We start from the raw sequence: 9410 nt of genomic DNA, 5'->3' as shown, positions 1-9410 counted from the left end.
TTTTTGTTTTTATTTTATTTATTTATTTAATCTGAAATTAAAATTAATTAATTAAAAAGAATGAAATTCAAAAAAGAAGAGAGAAGAATAGAAGAGTTAGTTAAGAAGTTTTGAAAAAGAAAAGATAGAAGATATGCAATTAATTAAAAAGAGATTTGAATTTAAGATTTGAAATTTGAAATTCGAAAATTGAAATTTTGAAATTTTGAATTTTGAAATTTTGAAAAAGAATTGAAATTTGAAAAGATTTAATTTTGAAAATTGAATTTTGAAATTTTTAAATTTAAATTTTTGAATTTTTAAATTTGAATTTTTAAATTTTAAATAAGATAAGATAAGAATTTTGAAAAAGATATAATTTTTTATTTTGAAAATATTTGATTTTTAAAAATTAAAAGCTAAGATAAGATAAGATAAAAATTTTGAATTGAAATCTGAATTTTTATTTTAAAAATTCGAAAGTTAAGTAAAAATAAAAATAGAAAAGATATTTTTTTTATTTTTGAATTGAATGATGAAAGAGAAAAACAAGTAAAAGACTCAAGACTTAAAAATTTTTAGATCTAATGTCCCTAATTTTCGAAAACTTTTGGAGGGAAACACCAAGGGATACCAAACTTAAAAATTTTAGAAAACCAAAAAGAAATTTTCGAAAAATAAAAGAAAAATAACAAGAAGACACCAAACTTAAAGACTTGACACAAGATTTAAACAAAGAAAATATTTTTGAAAAAAATTTTTAGAAAGAAAGACTCAAAAGAACACAAAAATTTACCAAGAACATAAGCACAAGGCTCTAACAAAAAATAAAGATTGAATAAATAAAAGACAACTATTTCTTGGAAAAGGTTTTTGAAGAAGTTTTAAAATTTTTGGAATTAAAAAAAAAGGAAACAAAAACATGGAAGACTCAATACCAAGAACACAAATTAAACAAAGAAAAGAAAAATATTTTTGAAATTTTTTTTTAATAATTTTCAAAAAGTAGAAAAGAAGAAAACAAAAATTAAAAGACTCAAACAAAATCAAAGATCAAACAAGGAAAAGAAAATATTTTTGAAAAACTTTTTAATGATTTTCGAAAATTAGAGAAGAAGAAAATAAAGATAAATGACTCAAATAAAAAATAAAAATTACCTGATCTAGGGAGCAAGACAATCCGTTAGTTTCTCCAAACTCAAACAATCCCCAACAACGGTGCCAAAAACTTGGTGCCCGAATCCCCATACTTTTGTACAGCTGTACCAGCAAGTGCACTGGGTCGTGCAAGTAATACCTGAGCAAGTCTGGGTCGATCCTACGAGGATTGTTGGCTTGAAGCAAGCTATGGTTATCCTACAGGTCTTAGTCAGGCAGATGAAAGAGTAGGAGATGTTGGTATGTTATTTTTAATGGCATAAAAAGGAATGAATGAAAGTAATAATTAGAACTCAGAAGTCGTGTAAACTGTGAAAAGAGGGATACGAATGAGGTAAAGGATTGGAGTTGCTTAGTCTTTCTGAATTAATTCTGGTATCACTATTTCCTTTGCTTGTGAGTGATTGCTTCAATGGCAGGCTGTATGTGATTGACACTGGTTTGAGCAGCTGCCAATACTCCTCCAGATCTAAACCCCAGGTTTAGTGCGGATCCATTCTGATTGAGGGTGAAGCTCGTACAGTTCATTCTCTTTAATGATCCTACTCAAAACGCTACAGACAAGGTCAGATCTTCCGAATCAGAGAATGCTGCAACTTGGGTTCTAGCCTCTACCACAGAGACCCTAATCTCCCCATAAATCGGCTGAACTGATGTCTCGAGAAGTCCCAAACGAAGTCGTGGATTAGTCGTCTGAGAGACGTATATTCAAGTTGGTGGTTCATCATTGTCCGATGAAAGACACATCCTGAACCCATGTAGAACGAGATAAACTTATGCCAGTTCAACGCATTCATATTGATGAAGAACGAATATACATCTTAGAATTAATCAAACATGGATCGAAGAGAAACAGTAATACTTTTATTAATTCATAGGACTCAGCAGGGCTCCTTACCTCAATCTAGGAGGTTTAGAAACTCATGCTGATGGTAAAATGTGTATGATGGTAAATGTGATGTAAAGCTGTCAAAAGGTGTTCGAATAACATGAATAAAATCCCTTAAATACTAAACAATGACTATTAGTAAGGGTAAAACAGTATTTTCAATGCTAAAATCCACTTCCGAGGCCCATTTGGTGAGAGTTTGGGATGAGCTTTGATGAGATCCATGTGCTATGACATCTTTTGGACGTGAAACGCCAGTCAGGGGATCCTCTTTAGGAGTTTGGACGCTAGGCTCTGCTCCTTGGGCGCTGGACGCCAGAAAGGGGGCAGGAAGCTGGCGTTAGACGCCAGTTTTGGGCCTTCTATTTCGAAACAAAGTATGAACTATTATACATTGCTAGAAAGCTCTGGAAATCAGCTTTCCATAGCCGTTATGAACACTCTATTTGGACTTCTATAGCTCCAAAAAATCTCTTCCGAGTGCAAGCAGGTCAGATCTAGACAATATCTGCAGTGCTTTCTCTGTCTCTGGATCAGACTTTTGCTTCAGCTCCTCAATTTCAGCAAGAAAATACCTGAAATGGTACAAAAACACAAAAAATCAAAGTGGAATCCAAAAATGTAAATTTAACACTAAAACCTATAAAAACTTAATAAAAACTGAATAAAATATATTAAAAATTATATGAAAACTATGCCAAAAAGCGTATAAAATATCCACTCATCATTTGCAAAACCTTCTTTTATTCTCTTAGTTGTTGCTCTTGTAATTGGACCAATTGGCATATGACAGTTTTCAGTTTGTTCCAGAGGGTTCGTATCATTCCCTCCCTCCTGAAAAAGATTCATCCTCAAATCTGCATCCAAATCAAAAGGAGATAGGTCAGAGACATTAAAAGTAGCTGATACATTATACTCACCTGGAAGGTCAATCTTGTAAGCGTTGTTATTGATCCTTTCGAGCACCTGAAATGGACCATCACCCTTAGGGTCTAACTTGGATTTTCTTTGAGTAGGAAACCTTTCCTTTCTCAAATGAACCCACACCCAATCACTAGGTTCAAAGACAAGTTGTCTTCGACCTTTATTCATGCTTTGAGCTGTCAACTTATTTTTCTTTTCAAGCAACTCACGTGCTTTCAAGTGCATTGCTTTAACCTTTTTAACTTTACCTTCTGCATCCAAACTAACAATATCACTCAAAGGCAAAGGTTATAAGTCCAAAATAGTTAACAGATTAAAACCATACACAAGTTCAAAAGGAGAAAAACTAGTAGAAGAATGAATTGTTCTATTATAAGAAAATTCAGTAAAAGGTAAACAATCTTCCCAAGTTTTCAAATTCTTATCAACAACAGCACGTAATAAGGTCCCTAATGTTTTATTTACTACTTCAGTTTGACCATCAGTCTGAGGATGACAAGTAGTAGAGTATAATAATTTTGTGCCTAATTTACCCTATAAAACTTTTCAAAAATGACTCAAAAATTTTACGTCACGATTAGAAACAATAGTTTGGGGAACACCATGCATGCGCACAACCTCTCTAAAGAACAGATCAGCAATATTTGTTGCATCATCAGTTTTATGGCATGCAATAAAATGAGCCATTTTACTAAATCTGTCTACCACAACAAAAATTCTATCTCTACCTTTTTTAGTTTGAGGCAAACCAAGAACAAAATTCATAGAAATATCAACCCACAGATGTATTAGAACAGGTAAAGGGGCATATAAACCATGTGGTAAAGACTTAGATTTAGCCTGTTTACATGCAATACACTTAGCACAAAATTTTTCAACATCTCTACGCATGCGTGGCTGGTAAAAATATTCAGATAACACATCAAATGTCTTATGCACACCAAAATGACCCACCAAACCCCCATTATATGATTCAAGAACAAGTAAATCTCTCATAGAACAAGCAGGCACACAAATTCTATTACCACGAAACAGAAAACCTTCATGTCTATAAAATTTGTTAAATGCACTATGTTCACAAAAGGCATAAATAGTAGAAAAGTCAGAATCAGTGGCATACAACTCCTTTAAAAACTCAAATCCTAACAACTTAGAAGTAAGTGTAGTAATTAAACCATACCTCCAAGACAAAGCATCAGCAACGACATTCTCTTTACCTTGTTTAAAGGCAATCACATATGAAAATGTTTCAATAAATTCCACCCATTTAGCATGTCTTTTATCAAGCTTACCTTATCCTTTTAAGTGCTTTAAAGATTCATGATCCGTGTGAATCACAAACTCCTTAGGTAAGAGGTAGTGTTGCCAAACCTCCAAATCCCGAACCAAAGCATATAATTCTTTGTCATATGTTGAATATTTACGTTGAGCTAAATTCAACCTTTCACTGAAGAAGGAAATGGCTCATTTTTCCTGCATAAAAACAGCACCTATACCAATCGCAGAAGCATCACATTCAATCTCAAAGGTGTTATCAAAGTTAGGTAAAACAAGAATAGGAGCAGAACACAAACAGTCTTTTAGGGTATGAAATGCAATTTGTTGTTCCTTTTCCCATTTAAATCCAACATCTTTTTTTATAACCTCTGTGAGAGGCGCAGCAACGGTAGAAAATTCTTTTACAAATCTCCTGTAAAACCCAGCTAACCCATGAAAACTTCTTATCTTAGAAGCATTCTTAGGCGTTGGCCATTCACGAATAGCCTTTACCTTTACCTTTTCCTCATCAACCTCAATTTCACTCGCACTCACAACAAAACCAAGAAATATAACTTGATCAATACAAAAAGTGCACTTTTTAAGATTGGTATATAATTTTTCTTTTTGAAGCACTTCCAAAACAGCTAAAACATGTGACAACTGGTCATCCAAACAAGTGCTATAAATGAGAATATCATCGAAATAAACAACAACAAATTTACCCAAAAATTCTTGCAAAACATGGTTCATTAGACGCATAAATGTACTAGGTGCATTAGTTAGCCCAAAAGGCATTACTAACCACTCATATAACCCATGTTTTGTTTTAAATGCAATCTTCCATTCATCCCCTGATTTCATTCTAATTTGATGATATCCACTTTTCAAATCAATTTCAGTGAATATGCATGCACCATATAACTCATCAAGCATGTCATCTAACCTAGGGATAGGATAACAATACTTTACCGTAATCTTATTGACTGCACAACAATCCACACACATTTGCCAAGTACCATCCTTCTTTGGAACCAACAAAACTGGTACAGCACATGGACTCATACTCTCCCTGATGTGACCTTTGGCTAATAACTCCTCCACTTGCCTTTGAAGCTCATTTGTCTCTTCAGGGTTACTCCTATAGGCTGGTCTATTAGAAATGCTAGCACAAGGAATAAAATTAATTTGGTGCTCAATCCATCGTAATGGGGGCAAACCACGTGGCACGTCAGTAGGAAAGACATCGGTAAATTCCTACAACAAAGAGACAAAGCTATTTGGCAAATTTGGGTTAAGGTCAGTGTCAGAAAATAAAGTATCCATAAATCAAACCATAAACAAAGCTTTCTTGCCTATTAAAGCACTCTTTAAATCTCTCTCTTTTGTAAAGAAACACAATTTTCTCTCAACTTTCTCAATTTTCTCGGTATTTGCACTACTCTCATGACATGTTCTTTTTTCTTTCTTTTCACTCATCTTTGGGCCTTTTGCTATATTTTTTTCTCTCATAGCCTCTTTCCTTTCAGATTTTTCTATGATCTTACATCCCATGTTCCCTTTGGCATCCTGTTGAAGCTTCAACTGGTCAAGGTAAACCTCCTTAGGTGATAAAAGGAGCAAGAGTGATCTTACGACCATTAAAATCAAAGGAGAACCGATTCGTGTGACCATCATGAAATGCTCGACGGTCGAACTGCCAAGGCCTCCCCAATAATAAATGACAAGCTTGCATTGGCACCACATTACACAATGTCTCATCAACATACTTTCCAACAGAGAATGCAATTGTCACCTGCTTGTCAACCTTGATCTCTCCACTGTCATTCAACCACTGCAACGTAAATGGTTTAAGATGTTGAACACATGTCAAACCCAATTTCTCCACCATAAGTATACTAGCCACATTAGTCCAACTTTTGCCATCAATAATCAGATTATACACCTTCCCACCCATCAAGCATCTAGTATGAAAAAGATTTTGGCATTGCTCTAGGCTATCTTCTTTCACCTGTAAATTCAAAGCATATCTAACAACAAGAGATTCACCATGGACTGCATACTCAACATCACCATCAAAACAATCCTCCAAATGTGGCATACTATTATGATCAGAATCATCACCATGATCAGAATCAGACACAATATCATCTCCTCTAATAACCATCAATCTCCTGTTTGGACAATCACTAGCATAATAACCCATACTATGACACTTGAAGCATTTAATATCTCGATGCCTAGAAGTAGTAGAAGAAGAGTTAGAATTACCTTTCTTCTTTGTACTATCAAACAACTCATTGGGTGCAGCATCCTTAGTCTTTGTGGTGTCTGCACTACAAGACTCCCATTTTGGATTAGCATGAGACAATCCTCTTGGTGCTCTTCTTTGTTTTTGCCTCCCCACCTTCATTTCTATATTGACTAAATCCTCCATCTCCACATAATGATGTAACTCCACCACATCAGCAATCACTCTATTCAAACCACCTACAAATAATGCCATAGTAACTTTAGCGTCCTCTTCTATGTTGGCAGTGATCATAAGCATCTCCATTTCCTTATGGTAGTCTTCAACAGACTTGGAGCCTTGAGTCAACCGATGTAACTTCTGATGCACTTCCCTATAGTAGTATGAAGGCACAAATATTTTCTTCATAAGGCACTTCATAAGATCCCAAGTCTCTATAGGGTGATCATCATTTTGCCGTCTTGTCTTTACTAGTTCATCCCACTAAAGCAAGGCATAGTCAGAGAATGCAATGGCTGCCAAATGAACCTTCTTTGCCTCAGAGTAATTATGACAAGCAAAAATTCTTTTCAGCTTACATTTCCACACCAAATAAACTTCAAGATCATTTCTCCCTTTGAATAGTGGTATTTGTATCTTGATGGCATTGATATTACTATCTAGACTTTTATGTTGAGGTGTTATAACCTCATCAGAGTCATCATCAGAAGGCACATGATTCGGATGCCGATTCCGAAAAGGTCCTTGTTTAGTATTCTTGGACAATGTCTGTGTCGCCTCTTGCCTCCATGCTTCCAATTCAGTCAAGCGATTAGTTAAGCGTTGAATGACCCTTTGCATCAACTCCATGTCAACTAAAGTATCTTCGGAATGAGCCGCCATAACAATGAACCTGTAACAAAATTGTTATAGAAAGACCTCACAATCACTCTCTCATGTGTTTCACTCAAAGGTGGACACTCGTGTTTATTCTCAAAATTGGCTTTTACCCTCTGTTGAACTCACCACTCTTGCCTTTTACCACTCTTGAATCTTTTTAACTGTTGTACTTTAGAAATCAAATAAAATAAGAATGATAGAGACAATCCAACACCACAATAAGAAAAAAAGACTGAAAAAAAGGACTAGACATAGAATACAAAGAGATAATAATAATCATCGAAAGTTTTGTTTTTCAGTTTTTTTTATACGATAATACAACTTATTTTTTTTAATTATGAGGACACACAAGAAGACGAATATAGATTAATAAAAATTAATCTAATACCTGAAATCTGATATCAAATGATAAAGGAATAAAAGATAAACAGAAAGATAGGGATTCAAACTGAATAAAAAAAGATACATTGAAATTGAAATAGAAATAAAAAGGATAGATTGAAATTGAGTACAAAGAGAATCACTCTACTTTCTACCCAATTTCTTGACGCAACAAGAAAGGGACTCCTCAACCTAACTTGTCAACGCCATAGTTTGGGAATTGAATCGAAGGGACTCCTCAACCTTCTATTCAATTCCCCGATGTAATAAGAGAAGGACTCCTCAACCTCAATTGTCCACACTATGGTTTCATCACGAAACCAAAAAAAGGTTTTCAAACCTCTAAATAATTCTATACTACGACTATAATAGCTAAGGAGGTATTTATAACCTCTTATTAGGTTAAAACAAAGAAAACCCTAAAGCCCATAAACATAAGGCCCAATCTAGTAATTAAATAAACAAAATCAAAATACATTAAATTAAAACATTCTAAAAATGTAAACTAATATCTTCTAAATAATACTTGAACTCTTCATATCATGAATATTTGAAGCACATATCAAGAGCACCCTACAATACTTAGATAGAATTGAAGAGCTCGTTGAGAGCGATGCATGGCTGCAAACGGCTCGTCAATCCAAGCACCGGAGAGAAAGTTATGGTGATTTGAAGTTGGATTTGAATAGTGCTCAAGGGTTTCTTCCCTTCTCTTCACTTCTAACCGAGATCTCTCTCTCATTTTGATGAGAATGAGCTGAATTGGGTGTGATGTGGGGTATTTATATTGTGGGCTTGGGCTACTTGGGCCCGGTTCACTCGGTTTAGTCTGTTGGTCGTCCAATTTTGGGCCAAAACCTTTAAGATTAGAGTTTAAATTCACATTTTAAATAATTTTACTTTTCCAAACTAACTTTTATTTTCTTACCCTCTTTAGTCACAATTAATTTTCTCAGATACAGTACCGGGCATACTTAAGCCGATACTGCCAGCTAAAATGCCTCTTTGCGCTTTTACGCTAAAAACTATGTTTTCCGGCTCAGAAAAATCCACTGAGTCCAATTTTAATATTTAAATTATCAAATTTTGATTGTTAAATTTTCTAACCATATTCATTCATATTTAATTTATTATTTATTTAATTTTCGTTTATTCGAGATTTTACATTTTGTTTCTGATAACATTGTCTTTGTGCTTTTTATGAAAAATAGTCTCTTCAAAAATATGACTTCTTGTAACTATTTATAGAGATTTTCTTAAAAATTCACTTGCTGTCATTGTAGTAATGTTTTGGTTGTTCTGTAGTAGTAGCTTTCTTTGTTTATCATTTTTGAAGATCACCCATTTGTTGTGGACTTTGTTGTTGTTGCAAAATTTGTAAATTCTGAGGTTTCATTGTTGGTTTTGAATTTCGAGCTGGGTTAGACTGGGTTGATAGTTTTGTTTTAACAGCCATTTCCGTAGTTGATAAGGAATATTTAAAAAAAGTTCTAACTCCAATATAGGATCTGTAGAAATCAGGAGCACGAGGACAAGTATACTTTAGAGGCCTCTGACCCCAATAAAGAATTTGATATTCCTGCTATAATAAGTCGCAAGAACATTTCTTGTTTATGTATGAATGCCTTTTCACTAGGCTAGAAGTCTCCATTCTCTTTACCGACTTTGAAATGGAAGTCTTTCTAGCTTCAA

The 9410-nt window shown here is 34.3% G+C and overlaps 1 pseudogene; it reads right to left on the bottom strand.

Moving 5' to 3' along the window:
- LOC107646836 overlaps window positions 1-7340 on the bottom strand; it is a 23108-nt pseudogene extending 15768 nt beyond the window's left edge.

Source organism: Arachis ipaensis, chromosome B06 (genome assembly GCF_000816755.2).
Source record: "Arachis ipaensis cultivar K30076 chromosome B06, Araip1.1, whole genome shotgun sequence".
In the NCBI taxonomy this organism is placed as follows: domain Eukaryota; kingdom Viridiplantae; phylum Streptophyta; class Magnoliopsida; order Fabales; family Fabaceae; genus Arachis; species Arachis ipaensis.
This window is presented reverse-complemented; position numbering and strand designations above follow the sequence as displayed.